Source organism: Pan troglodytes, chromosome 14 (assembly GCF_028858775.2).
Source record: "Pan troglodytes isolate AG18354 chromosome 14, NHGRI_mPanTro3-v2.0_pri, whole genome shotgun sequence".
Lineage (NCBI taxonomy): Eukaryota > Metazoa > Chordata > Mammalia > Primates > Hominidae > Pan > Pan troglodytes.
The window spans coordinates 40,246,156-40,260,050 of record NC_072412.2 but is presented as its reverse complement, the minus strand read 5'-3'; the positions used below and the strand labels follow the sequence as shown (position 1 = coordinate 40,260,050).

Here is a 13,895-nt window from a genome sequence, read left to right as displayed (position 1 = left end):
GCAGCTCTTTGTCAGTCAGGTGAGAGCTGTTTATTGGGCACTGTAGAATCCAGCAGCCCCTCACACAGTTTCAGAGTGACTCCTAGGGAAAAAGAGACTCCCTGCTCCTATCTCCTCCTTGCATTCTTCACATAGCAGGATCCTACACAAAGCATTCCCATTTTATTGGTGGGACCCTTTTGGGTGCTGCTGTCCTCATTAGAGTGTTTCTCTGACATTCAGACATTATTATTTCAGGTGTCAAGGCCATTTTATGCCCTTCAATCATAGCAGTAGCTTCAGCTAACATCCAATTACAAGGCAGCAAATACCCCCAAATGAAAATTCTCTAGTGAAGGTGCTCATAGACTTTTGCCATAAGCCCCAATAAAAATTCTACAAGGAGCTATCCAGTGGATAATTTGTTCCCTACCAGCACTTCAGCTTCTACTCTATACTTTGTGGGCTTGGTCAGTCTTACTGGTTCCCACTGAGCATGTCCAACTAGTATTGCTCAAAGGGAAGATTTACATGCTTTCTGCTTCACAGTACTAGGAAGGGGAATCATCCTCCAGTCATATAGAATGTCCATTCCCAGAAAACATTTAGGTAAAGGAGACACAGCTACTTTACATAAAGCCTGTTCAAACATTTTAACTCTTAAAATCCTATCGACCCTTACATTTTATGTTGTAGTCCCAGGAAACTTTTTCTCCACCCTAGACCATTTTATCCTTTCTTGTGAAAAAGGATTTGAGTTCCCAACAGGGAGCTGAGCCAAGGCACTTGGGCTCATTGGTCAATCCTTATCTTGATTAACTGCCTCAACATTGCCCCAGACAATTTTTGGTCAGCTTTCTCATTGTAATCTTTACCTTCTGATTTTTTTTTCTTAAATTTCACAAATCTGGGGCAAATACAGAAAACTGATTTGGGTTCTATAATGTTTGTAGACAGGCAGGGCTCCCTCTGGTCTACCCAATCTTTGATAGTGTTGTATTAAGACCTTTGTTTTAACCCCATCAATTTCTGTTTTATTTATCCCATTTTTAATAACTATTTAAACATGTTTACCCTGCTGGGATGAGTCCCATGACTCTCCCCTTTCTTTTTCCTTTTAGTTTCACCCTTATCAATGCTCTCTGTATTTTTTTTTTTTTTTTTTCTGACATGGAGTCTTGCTCTTGTCGCCCAGGCTGGAGTGCAATGACGTGATCTTGGCTCGCTGCAACCTCCACTGCCCGGGTTCAAGCGATTCTCCTGCCTCAGCCTCCTGAGTAGCTGGGATTACAGGCGCCCGTCACCACGCCCGGCTAATTTTTGTATTTTTGTAGAGACACGGTTTCGCCATGTTGGCCAGGCTGGTCTCTAACTCCTGACCTCGTGATCCACCTGCCTCAGCCTCCCAAAGTGCTGGGATTACAGGCGTGAGCCACTGTGCCCAGACTATTCATCTTATTTCTTAATAAACATTTAAAAATTTACACTCTTCTGGGAGGAGTCCTTTGACTCTCTGCTGTAACCTTCACCATGTTCTTGTTAATTAACCTAACTTTTAAAATTAATATCTGTAAGACCCATCAAGGAAAGCTGAGACAACAAGTTTGATAAGGCTTCTAGGACTCTTGTTCCATTTTTCAGGAGTGATGTCATTACATATGGTACCTTTCATGCACGTCTGTGTGAAGAGACCACCAAACAGGCTTTGTGTGAGCAACATGGCTGTTTATTTCACCTGGGTGCAGGCGGGCTGAGTCCGAAAAGAGAGTCAGCGAAGGGAGATAAGGGTGGGGCCGTTTTATAGGATTCGGGTAAGTAAGGGAAAATTACAGTCAAAGGGGGTTTGTTCTCTGGCGGGTAGGAGTGGGGTTCGCAAGGTGCTCAGTGGGCAGGAGTGGGGGTCGCAAGGTGCTCAGTGGGGGTGCTTTTTGAGCCAGGATGAGCCAGGAAAAGGACTTTCACAAGGTAATATCATCAGTTAAGGCAAGGACCGGCCATTTACACTTCTTTTGTGGTGAAATGTCATCAGTTAAGGTGGGGCAAGGCATATTCACTTCTTTTGTGATTCTTCAGTTACTTCAGGCCATCTGGGCATATACGTGCAAGTCACAGGGGATGCGATGGCTTGGCTTGGGCTCAGAGGCCTGACATTCCTGTCTTCTTATATTAATAAGAAAAATAAAACAAAATAGTGTTGAAGTGTTGGGGCGGCGAAAATTTTTTGGGGGGTGGTATGGAGAGAGAATGGGCGATGTTTCTCAGGGCTGCTTCGAGCGGGATTAGGGGCGGCGTGGGAACCTAGACTGGGAGAGATTAAGGTGAAGGGAGGTCTTGTGGTAAGGGGTGATATTGTGGGGTTGTTAGAAGAAACATTTGTCGTATAGAATGATTGGTGATGGCCTGGATACGGTTTTGTATGAATTGAAAAACTATATGGAATAACAGGAGGAGAAAAACAGGTATAAAAGGTCTAAGAATTGGGACGACTCAGGATGTCTGATTAGAGAGTGCTTAAGGAGATTTGGCATAGTCCTGCCAGCAAAGATTATTTATTTACTTCAAGAGTTAAGAGTGGCAGTTTGGGGATAGCACCAGGAGATATCAGCTGTGATGGCTTGGAAAAACAGTGTAAACTGGCAGTGTAAACAAGAGCAGGGCATGTATGAGTAGTTGAGAATGGTGAATAGGAGTATGACTGACAGAAAATAGGGATGACAAGTTTTTTTGTTTGTTTGTTTGTTTGTTTTTGAGGCACAGTCTAAGTTGGTCTGGTGTCTGGAATGAGACTGGGGCCTAATAAAAAGGAGCGTCTATACAGGACCTTAAATGGGCTGTACCCTGTAGCATTCCGAGGATAGGCCTGAATTCTGAGAAGGGAAAGTGGTAAAAGTATTGTCCAGTCCTTTTTAAGTTGGTGGCTGGGCTTGGTGAGGTGTGTTTTTAAAAGACCTTTAGTCCATTCTACTTTTCTTGAAGATGGAGGACCATAAGGGATATAAAGGTTTCACTGAATACTAAGAGCCTGAAAAACTGCTTGGCTGATTTGACTAATAAAGGCTCGTCTGTTATCAGACTGTATTGAGGTGGGAAGGCTAAACTGAGGAATTATGTCTGACAGAACGGAAGAAATGACTGCGGTGGCCTTCTCAGACCCTGTAGGAAAGGCCTCTACTTATTTTGAGGGCCTCTAAAAGTATTAAAGCAGCGGCAGCCACTGCACGCAGACATGAGGGCTAGGCTAAAACAGTAAGTTCAAGTTGTTTGGACAGAAAGGCTACAGGGTGTGGTCCTGGCTCTTGTGTAAAAATTCTGACCATGTCTAGGAAGGAAAGGAGTTGTTTTGTAGAAGGTGCTTGGGTTTGAGAGATCAGTCGGACACGATTGGCAGGGAGAGCACGTGTGTTTTTATGAGAATTATGCCGAGATAGGTAACAGATGAGGAAGAAATTTGGGCTTGATTGAAGTAATGGGGGCTGTCTGTGAAGCTTTGCGGCAGTACAGCCTAGGTAATTTGCTGAGCTTGATGGGTGTCAGGGTCAGTCCAAGTGAAAGCGAAGAGAGGCTGGGATTAAGGGTGCAAAGGAATAGTAAAGAAAGCATGTTTGAGATCTAGAACAGAATAATGGGTTGTAGAGGCAGGTATCAAGGATAGGAGAGTATATGGGTTTCAAGGATAGGAGAGTATATGGGTTTGGCACCACGGGGTGTATAGGCAAAACAATTTGGTTGATAAGGCACAGATCCTGAACTAACTTGTAAGGCTTGTCTGGTTTTAGGACAGGTAAAATGGGGGAATTGTAAGGCGAGTTTATAGGCTTTAAAAGGCCATGCTGTAGCAAGCGGGTGATAACAGGCTTTAATCTTTTTAAAGCATGCTGTGGGATGGGATATTGGCGTTGAGTGGGGTAAGGGTGATTAGGTTTTAATGAGATGGTAAGGGGTGCATGATCGGTCATGAAGGAGGGAGTAGAGGTATATTATACTTGTGGGTTAAGGTGGGGGGATAGAAGAGGAGGACGCAAAGGAGGCTTTGGATTGGGAAGAAGGGCGGCAATGAGATACAGCTGTAGTCCAGGAATAGTCAGGGAAGCAGATAATTTAGTTAAAGTGTCTCGGCCTAATAAGGGAACTGGGCAGGTGGGGATAACTAAAAAGGAGTGCTTAAAAGAGTATTGTCTAAGTTGGCACCAGAGTTGGGGAGTTTTAAGAGGTTTAGAAGCCTGGTCGTCAATACCCACAACAGTTATGGAGGCAAGGGAAACAGGCCCTTGAAAAGAGGGTAATGTGGAGTGAGTAGCCTCCGTATTGATTAAGAAGGGGACGGGCTTACCTTCCACTGTGAGAGTTACCCGAAGCTCGGCGTCCGTGATGGTCTAGGGGGCTTCCGAGGCGATCGGGCAGTGTCAGTCTTCAGCTGCTAAGCCGAGAAGATCTGGGAAGGAGTGAGTCAGAGAGCCTTGGGCCAGAGTTCCAGGGGCTCTGGGAGTGGCTGCCAGGTGAGTTGAACGGTCCGATTTTCAGTGGGGTCCCACACAGATGGGACAAGGCTTAGGAGGAATCCTGGGCTGCAGGCATTCCTTGGCCCAGTGGCCAGATTTCTGGCACATGTAGCAAGCTCCTGTGGGAGGAGGTTCTGGAGGAACGCCTGGCCGCTGTGGTTCAGGCGTTTGGAAGTTCTTGTGTGCTGGAGATGTGGCTGGGGTTTGTCTCACAGTGGAGGCAAGGAATTGCAACTTTTTTCTATTATGGTACACCTTGAAGGTGAGGTTAATTAAATCCTGTTGTGGGGTTTGAGGGCTGGAATTTAATTTTTGGAGTTTTATTTACTGTCGGGAGCAGATTGGGTAATAAAATGTATTTTGAGAATAAGACGGCCTTTTAACCTTTTAGGGTCTAGGGCTGTAAAGTGTCTCAGGGTTGCTGCCAAACAAGTCATGAACTGGGCTGGATTTTTATATTTGATGAAAAAGAGCCTAAACGCTATCTGATTTGGGATAAAGAAAAAGGAACATTAACCTTGACTATGCCTTTAGCTCCAGCCACCTTTTTAAGAGTAAATTGCTGGGCAGGAGGGGGAGGGCTAGTCACGGAACAAAACTGTAAGCGGGACCAGGTGTGAGGAGGGGAGGTGATAAAAAGATTATAGGGTGGAGGAGCAGAGGCTGAGGAAGAATTGGGACCTAGCTCGGCCTGGCGAGGAACAACCTGGGGAGGAAGGGAGAGGTCAGATGGGTCTGTAGAAAAGGAAGATTAGAAAGACTCAGCGACGCTTGGGGTTGGGACTGAGGGGACAGGCGGGAGGGAAAGAAGGAAGATTTGGGACGAGTTGCACTGGTCACAGAGACTAGGAAGGGACTGATGTGTAAAAGAATGCCTGGACGTCAGGCACCTCAGACCGTTTGCCTATTTTACGACAAGAATTATTGAATTTTGCAGGATGGAAAAATTCAAAGTGCCATTTTCTGGCTATTTGGAACTACTGTCGAGTTTGTATTGGGGTCAAGCGGCATTGCAGAAGAAAATAAGGCATTTAGGTTTTAGGTCAGGTGTGAGTTGAAGAGGTTTTAAGTTTTTGAGAACACAGGCTAAGGGAGAAGGAGGAGGAATGGAAGGTGGAAGCTTACCCATAGTGAAGGAGGCAAGCCCAGAGAAAAGAGTAGAGACACGGAGAAGGGGTGGGGGGTTCTTGCCCTCCAGAAAAGCAGAGAAGGGGTTGGGGCACGGAAATAAGGGATTGGGGCACAGAGATAAGAGGTCAGGGTGCGGAAATAAGGGATTGGGGCACAGAGATAAGAGGTTGGGGTGCGGAAATAAGCGATTGGGGGCTTCTTGCCCCCTAGGAAAGCGGGACTTGCCGCTAAGGGTGAAGGAGAAGGGGTTGAGGGGTACTTGCCCCTGCCCCAGGAAAGCGGGACTTGCCGCTAAGGGTAAACGAGAAGGGGTTGAGGGGTACTTGCCCCTGCCCCAGGAAAGCGGGACTTGCCGCTAAGGGTGAAGGGGAAGGGGTTGAGGGGTACTTGCCCCTGCCCCAGGAAAGCGGGACTTGCCGCTAAGGGTGAAGGGGAAGGGGTTGAGGGGTACTTGCCCCTGCCCCAGGAAAGCGGGACTTGCTGCTAAGGGTTTAGGGGAAGGAGTTGAGGGGTACTTGCCCCTGCCCCAGGAAAGCGGGACTTGCCGCTAAGGGTGAAGGACCAAGGCAGGCGTCCCTGCATGGTCTGACACCCTTGAAACGTGAGTGTATACTCAGAGAGGCGCCCCTGCAATGATTAAACACCAAGGGAAGGCTGCCTTCCCAGTCTGTGACCGGCGCCGGAGTTTTGGGTTCACGGATAAAACATGTCTCTTTTGTCTCTACCAGAAAATGAAAGGAATTGAAATTAAGAGAAGGGAGAGATTGAAGTGTGGCGCCACGATTGAAAGGAGAAAGAGGTTGAGGGATAGTGAGGGAGGTTGGAGAAGAGAGTAAAAAGAGGCCGCTTACCGGATTTGAAATTGGTGAGATGTTTCTTGGGCTGGTCAGTCTGAGGACCTGAGGTCGTAGGTGGATCTTTCTCACAGAGCAAAGAGCAGGAGGACAGGGGATTCATCTCCCAAGGGAGGTCCCCCGATCTGAGTCACGGCACCAAATTTCATGCACGTCCGTGTGAAGAGACCACCAAACAGGCTTTGTGTGAGCAACATGGCTGTTTATTTCACCTGGGTGCAGGCGGGCTGAGTCCGAAAAGAGAGTCACCGAAGGGAGATAAGGGTGGGGCTGTTTTATAGGATTTGGGTAGGTAAAGGAAAATTACAGTCAAAGGGGGTTTGTTCTCTGGCGGGTAGGAGTGGGGGTCGCAAGGTGCTCAGTGGGGGTGCTTTTTGAGCCAGGATGAGCCAGGAAAAGGACTTTCACAAGGTAATATCAGTTAAGGCAAGGACCGGCCATTTACACTTCTTTTGTGGTGGAATGTCATCAGTTAAGGTGGGGCAAGGCAGATTCACTTCTTTTGTGATTCTTCAGTTACTTCAGGCCATCTGGGCGTATACGTGCAAGTCACAGGGGATGCGATGGCTTGGCTTGGGCTCAGAGGCCTGACAGTACCCGTGTAGAAGGGGTCCCCTTAACCACAGCATTTACCATAACCTGGGTAACAGGCATATTCAGTGGGTGAATATACTGGTCCTCATAAAGCCAATCCCACATGGCTTGCACATGCTTCATCTGAATTACCCAACTTGGCATTTATAGGGGGAGTTGAACAGACCCCCTTTTCGGGGTAAAAAGATCTTACAGTGGCTTTTATCCAGTCCACCAGCCCAGTTCTTCTCTGAGGAATAACCTATGTGTCTGGATCATATATATGAATCTGCAATTGTTCTATAGTGACCGGTGGGTCCTGCATCACCCAAACATGTTTTTCCACTGTGCAGCATTTCAAACCAAAGCCACTGCTTCCAAATTAGTTACTCTCATAATCCATTTTGGTAAAAGTTCCTCAGGGAGCTGCTGATACTGTTGTACAAAATGGAATGATTCCTTCATACTATACCCTATGGTTTCAACTGTTGCTTGCTTTTGCCCTTCTGCCACATTGACTACCCACAAGTATCAAAGGTACTTTCTGTTGTGCTGGCATACTTTTTCTCCCTTGTGGGTAGATTTGAGGCTAAGAATCTGAGCTCAGACAGACCCATATCTGAGGTTGGTCCAGGCTCAAGCCCCAACCAGGCACTCTCTTTTACTTTCATTTTAGCTTTTATAGATAACTAAAAGGAAAATAAAATCTTAAGTCCCCCAAATCACGATGCCAAAGGTAAACATAAAGCTTGGGAACAGATTCATGCAAAAATGGCCTTCCTTTTGTTCCTAAACAGAAAGCTGCAATGATAGAAGGCCACATCTCTCTCCAGGTAGCCTCCCTCACAAATTTCTCACAAGGAAATTCCTTGTGGGCCCCCAAATCTCTCAGAATAAATATCCCTTCAATAACCCTAAAACCCTCAATGCCACACGAAGCACCTAAAAAAAAAAGTATCAAGTATCATAGGATAGAACATGGGCCTAGAACCCCTATATGCTCACTGTTCAAGCTGGCCCTGCAGACTGGTCAGTTCTGCAGTTCGGACTATACCAAGTACCTGTTAAGACAAATTTTGCTGTGGGCCCCTGAAATAAAAATTGGATGAGGTGTCCTTCTCATTTTGTTTTATGTCCTTGAAAGCTTGACTTTCTTACCAAGTGGGGGTACTCTCTTAGTCTCCACTATCTGGAGGGCAGGAATTTTCAGGTTCACATCAGGAAGCCAGTCTGCAAAGACTGGGAATCCAAGACATCTAATATTTTAAGCAGTACACTTTTTGTTCCAAATGTGTCAACTTCTTAGGGAAGTTTTTTCTTAAAAGATCTCATCCCTATGGGGTTTTTGTCATCTTTTGCTATCTTAAATCTATTTCTAAGAGTGAATTTTTAGGGATCATGGGGACTGCCTCCCTTCTGCCCTCTCCAGGAATGTAAAAACTTTTTCTAAACCTAGAAAATTATGACCTGGGCTTTACAGAGAGACTTTTGGATTGAGTTGCTAGGGAAAACCAAATTTTAAAAAGGACACATAATAGTGTCATGGCTAGTCTTGAGAATTCGGTTGAGCAAAATCTAACATAAAAAAAGCTTAAAATCTTTGAAAGCTCAAAATTGCTTTAGATTCCCTCTAGGAAAAACAATGGACACCACCCCATGATGTAGTTCAGTAGCTAAGGTTCTTCCCTTTTCACCTTGGTGACCTGGGTTTGTTTTCCAGCCAGAGAATGAGTCCTTTCTGGTTTGATATTTGTATGACTTTTCAAATACCAGCTGTTTGTTATGGCAAAAATCTGGTGATAAGAGTTTCAAAGTTGTTGTTTTTTTGTTTGTTTGTTTTTTGTTTTTTTAAAAAGAGCTCAATAGTCAAAAGTAGACTTAACTAAAACTGATATCTAGGGTATATATGTACACACACACACACACACACACACACACACACACACACTAGTTTTAAGCCTCTGTTCTCTCTTTGTAAAAACTTTTTGTCAGCTAAATTGTTTCTCCGTTTACTTCTGCCTGTCCCTCCTTTCTCTTGCCACCCTCAATGCCACACGAAGCACCTAAAAAAAAAAAAAAAAGAAGAAGAAGAAGAAAAAAAAGGAATTTCTGACAGCCTGGGATCCACTGGGGAGACAGAAAAGGCACCAAAGACTTCTCTGTTTGAAAGAAATCTGTTTTTCTTCATGTCATCCCAGGAGTTGTAAGCAGACCAATTCACTCATATCTAATAAAACTCTATTCTCTTTTGCATTGTGTTACCTGATTTTGTTTTACTTTTGGGGGGACTTAAATTACTTTGCATCATGAGAAAATAACTTTGGTGTATACAATAGGTAGATAAGAAACACACTTTTAGAAATGGCTGATGGCAGAGGCTTACAGTGAGTAGTTATGACCACATTGTTTTACTCATTTCCTTGTGCATGTGTATGAGAGAAGTGAGCTTTGGGGCATGTAGAAGCTATGGAAACATCCCCACTCCTGACTGAGAGACAAGTCTCCTGTGGGGGATGAGATGATCACAGAATCGGCTGATTGGCATTGGGTCGCCCACCATCCTTGGGAGAACAGAATATCCTTGCAGCGAGGAAAAAGCTTTGAACTATCTTGTCTCATGGTGTTCCCCTCTCTTTGGGAACCACAGATGGAGTGTAAAAATGTTATCCTTGGTTTTGGAGGATCTGTTCTGCCTTCCAGCTATGCTTGCTTCACACGTATTTAAATATCAGGCCATAAAAACTGCTTATTTTCCTTCTCATATTCATTAAAGGGCTCCACCCTAAAGCCAATAATCTAATTGAGAACAAGTTAAGTTTAAAAAGCCAAAATACAACTTTCAGGCATGTAGCTGGCTATCTGAAAACTCTTTCATAAAGTAAATTTACATCTTCAAGGAAATTTGTATTTGTAATGGTATCTCCCTATGTACATTAGAAACTCTTCCCATTGCTTTAAATTCACAAGTCATACCTTTGTTTAAAGTACTTTTCCTGGCCATCTTAACTAAAATTTACTTACACCATTGTTTTTCCCTTGGCTTGAGCAAATGATGGTACAATATTTAGGCCTACTGTGTTAGCTCTGTGCTTTGAAAATGCAAATTGTCTATTTTGCTTCGCCTAAGAGTTGTCTGTTTAGAAATGCAAATTTTGAGCTGTCCAGCTGACAATTGCCCAGGGCAATGAAACAGATTATCAAGAGAATTGATAATCTAAAGTGGGGGAGAGATATTTTGAAAGCTGACAAATGAACAATCATATAAATCTATAAGATCTGCTTCTGTCTATGTCTGCATGTCTATGTGTTTACACAAGTCATGTGTATGTGATGTTTCACTACCAAAATATATAACAGAGCTCTAATTAATTGGCCTAAAGAAAAAAGTAAGTGCTTAAATAAAATTTTTCATCAGAAAAATAGAAACTTTAACTCAAATGCCTTTTAGTTCATGTAACTTTAGCAATATTTGGTAAATAAAACTAGTTTTTAAGTTATTGATAAAAACATCTCCAGAATTTAATTTAGACTTTCGATCTAAACTAGTTAGGCAGGTTAAACACTGTGCTAAATGCTTAAAGACATAAAACTTTGCTTCTACTTGTCTATAAACTTATGAACCTCCTAGGTTTTTCACCAAAAATAAGAGTTACTAAGAGGTAACATTATAATTAATGTATTTAATTAAAACTACTAGATACAAAGTGTATTTTAAAAGCAGAATGTGTTTCAGTTAAAAATATGGTTTATAAGAAGGCATGGGAATGTGGATTTTTTTAAGGGAACATAATTTCTGTCTAGAAGTTCTAAGGAGGAATTTGTTTATAAGATTTTATTAAAAGTAGCTTTTGCATTAATAATATCGAATGCAAAGGTAAAATTTGGTTTTCTCTTTTGAATAAGATTTTCATGTAATATTAAGATATAATGGGCTGGGAGCAGTGGCTTACACCTGTAATCCCAGCACTTTGGAAGGCCGGCGCAGGCGGATCACCTGAGGTCGGGAGTTCGAGACCAGCCTGACCAACGTGAAGAAACCCCGTCTCTACTAAAAATACAAAGTTAGCCGGATGTGGTGGCACATGCCTGTAATCCCAGCTACTCGGGAGCTGAGGCAGGAGTATAGTTTGAACCTGGGAGGTGGAGGTTGCGGTGAGCCGAGATCATGCCATTGTACTCCAGCCTGGGCAACAAGAGCAAAACTCCGTCTCAAAAAAAAGAAAAAAAAAAAAGATACAGTAAAATATTTTTGTTTGCCTTTTGAATTAACTGCAAAAGAAAAAAGAGAGGGAGAGGAGAGCTAGATTCAGTTGGCCTCATGCTGACTTTACTAGGTCTTATTGTTTGAGAAACTGAGTCTCCTCTCTATCAAAGAGTAAAGGTTTTTGCTTTTTAAAAATCTTTGAATTATCATTTTGGCTAAATGAATGACTTATTTTATAGTAACCTGACATCCGGATTTGTGACATCATGTTTTTTTTTGTTTTTTTTTGGTTTTTTTGAGATGGAGTCTTGCTCTGTCACCCAGGCTGCAGTGCAGTGGCACGATCTCGGCTTACTGCAACCTCCACCTCCGAGATTCAAGCAATTCTCCTGCCTCAGCCTCCTGAGTAGCTGGGATTACAGGCATGTGCCACCACGCCTGGCTAATTTTTTTGTATTTTTAGTAGAGATGGGGTTTCACCATATTGGCCAGGTTGGTCTCGAACTCCTGACCTTGTGATCCACCTGCCTCGACCTCCCAAAGTGCTGGGATTACAGGCGTGAGCCACCACACCCAGCCCTGACATTATGTGTTTTAAACCTTTGATATTTGACAAACTTTCCAAAATCAAGTTTCAAATTCAGTCATTAAACCTCATTATCTTTTTAGACATTAGGTCCCCTGCAGTCCAAAAGAGACATATCTGGCTTATTTGATATGCTCAATCATACAAGAACCATTGTCAAATATAAAGTGGTGTTTAATTTTCTTTGGGTTATGTTTATATAAATGTGTTATTAGTAAATGTTCCAAAAGTGTATGAGATTCCTATAATTCTGATATGTTTTAGTACATATTATCAATAATAATAATAATAATTATGTGTAATTGTTTTATGCCACAGAACTAACCAAATATCTTGGTCAGTTGTTTCTTTAACCACGGCTGTTCTAAGACTTTTGTCATCCACAATTATTTGTTTTACCTTGATTCTTCTCAAAAAGTGGTTTCTAAAAAGCAACAATCTAAAATTTGCTTCTTGGCCTGGTGTAGTGACTCATGCCTATAATCCTAGCACTTTGGGAGGCCAAGGCAGGTGGATCACTTGAGGCCAGGAGTTAGAAACCAGCCTGGCAAACACGGCAAACCCTGCCTCTACTGAAAATACAAAAATTAGGCACAGCGGCGTGCACCTGTAGTCCCAGACACTCGGGAGGCTGAGGCACCAGAATCATTTGAACCCAGGTGACAGAAGTTGCCATGAGTCAAGATTGTGCCACTGCACTCCAGCCTGGGTGACACAGCGAGACTCTTGTTTTAGGGAAAAAAAAAAAAAAAGGTCATAAAACTTGCTTCTTTAAGGGAATTCATGGAAAGGACTCTGATGGGTGCTCTTAAATGGAGGTTTCAGATAACCTTGGAGACTGTGTCATTGTACTAAAGAATAAAAAACTTCCAGGACTCTCATTAAAAAGAGCTAATATGTTCACAAGGATTGCTGACTCAGTATCAAGCAGGACTGCATGGACTGAACTAATGGAAGGCTGAAATAATTTTTCAATGATTTTTTTGTTTGAAACATTGCTGATTTTTTTTTATCAGAATCAAGAAAACTTTTTTCTTTTGAGCTATTTACAGCTTTTAACAATTGAGTAAAGTACAGTCTTATAAGCAAAATTTGAAGCATATTTCTTTCTCCCTGATTTCTAAAAAAATTTGGAAGCTACCTGTGAATATTCTTAATTTGTGGCAGTGCAGTTATTTGCATAAATTCAATGAGAATCTGTTTTCTCTTGTAACAGGACACAAACCACTCACCTCCTTGTTCACCCTTCCCTGCTTTTCCCCTCCTTCCTCTGCTGCTTGCTCTTTTTCCTTTAAATATTGAAGTGCTCAAGACTCTCTTTGGAAAAAGCACAGGCCACAGATCCTACTGTGACTTGTGTCTTTTTTTTCCCTTGTGTGTCCTCAACATTTGCAAAATAAAGTTCTAAATTGATTGAGGTCTTTCTCAGACACTTTTTGGTTTACAATAACCAAGGGATTTAATGTTTCACATTTTGGTTATTAGTGTGCATTTCCTTATGTATCCATTGGCCCAACTCTCTAGGAGTTGAATTCATCTGTAAATTCCACTGGTAACTTTTACATTTAGTAACTGAATGCAGTGCAGCAGCTCTATGCCGTGGGTGATCACATGGGCACCCGGGAATCAAAGGTTCCTCATTCCTCACCTGTTTATCCTTTTCCTTTTTATGCATTAACTTTTATCTACATCATTTATTTCCTTCATTTTGAAACATTTAACCTCTAAATTAGACAAAATTAGTTCTCCTTTACCAAAACTGTATCTTCACGTCTTTTTAAAATAAACTTCCTGACCAAAACCACATATTTTTTATACACTCTGTATATAGAATTATTTTTCTTGGATCTAGTAGTTTTATTATTTTTTATTTTTATTTATATTTTTAAAACAGGGTCTCACTCTGTCACCCAGACTGGAGTGCAGTGGTGCAATCATGGCTCACTGCAACCTCAATCTCCCAGACTTAAGCAATCCTTCCACCTTAGCCTCTTGAGTAGCTGGAACTACAGGCATAAGCCACCATACCCAGCTAATAGTAGTTTTTAATATTACATATATTAACAACT

At 42.6% G+C, this 13,895-nt stretch overlaps 1 long non-coding RNA gene across 3 annotated transcripts in view; it reads right to left on the bottom strand.

Annotated features, from left to right (window-relative positions):
- The window catches only part of LOC129136723 (uncharacterized), a 111,034-nt gene that overhangs the window by 76,957 nt on the left and 20,182 nt on the right, over positions 1-13,895 (bottom strand). The window lies entirely within an intron of this gene.